We start from the raw sequence: 413 nt of genomic DNA, 5'->3' as shown, positions 1-413 counted from the left end.
ATTCGTTTTTGTCTGAGGAAGACGTAGCCTAAGAGGTTTGATACAGAACCAGTGCGGAGTCAGTTGTGGTACGATTGCCTGCTCGGACGTGACCGAGGGGAACGAAACGCAGAAGCCAGTGAGCCGCATGGTTAAAATATGAGATCTATTAAATCGTAATGCGAAGAGATCTCTCTTTAGATTGGTCATCCAAAGTCAGATTTTACAGTTTTGTGTTTGCTATACAAAATATACTTCTTCGTAAAACCATATTTACTTTCAAAAGTTTCTTCGTAAGAGTTGGTTAGATTGTACGAAGGATTTTTCGTGTAAGTAATGGGGACCGCTTTTACGAAGATTGTAAATCGGTGATATGTATACACATGTCAAAGTAGTGTTGTTTCTGCTGGTTTTACGAGAAACGTTTCTGCTGT

This window comes from Brassica oleracea, unplaced genomic scaffold (assembly GCF_000695525.1).
Source record: "Brassica oleracea var. oleracea cultivar TO1000 unplaced genomic scaffold, BOL UnpScaffold00864, whole genome shotgun sequence".
NCBI classification, from domain to species: Eukaryota; Viridiplantae; Streptophyta; class Magnoliopsida; order Brassicales; family Brassicaceae; genus Brassica; species Brassica oleracea.
The sequence above is the reverse complement of the archived record's forward strand: the minus strand, read 5'-3'. Positions refer to the sequence as shown.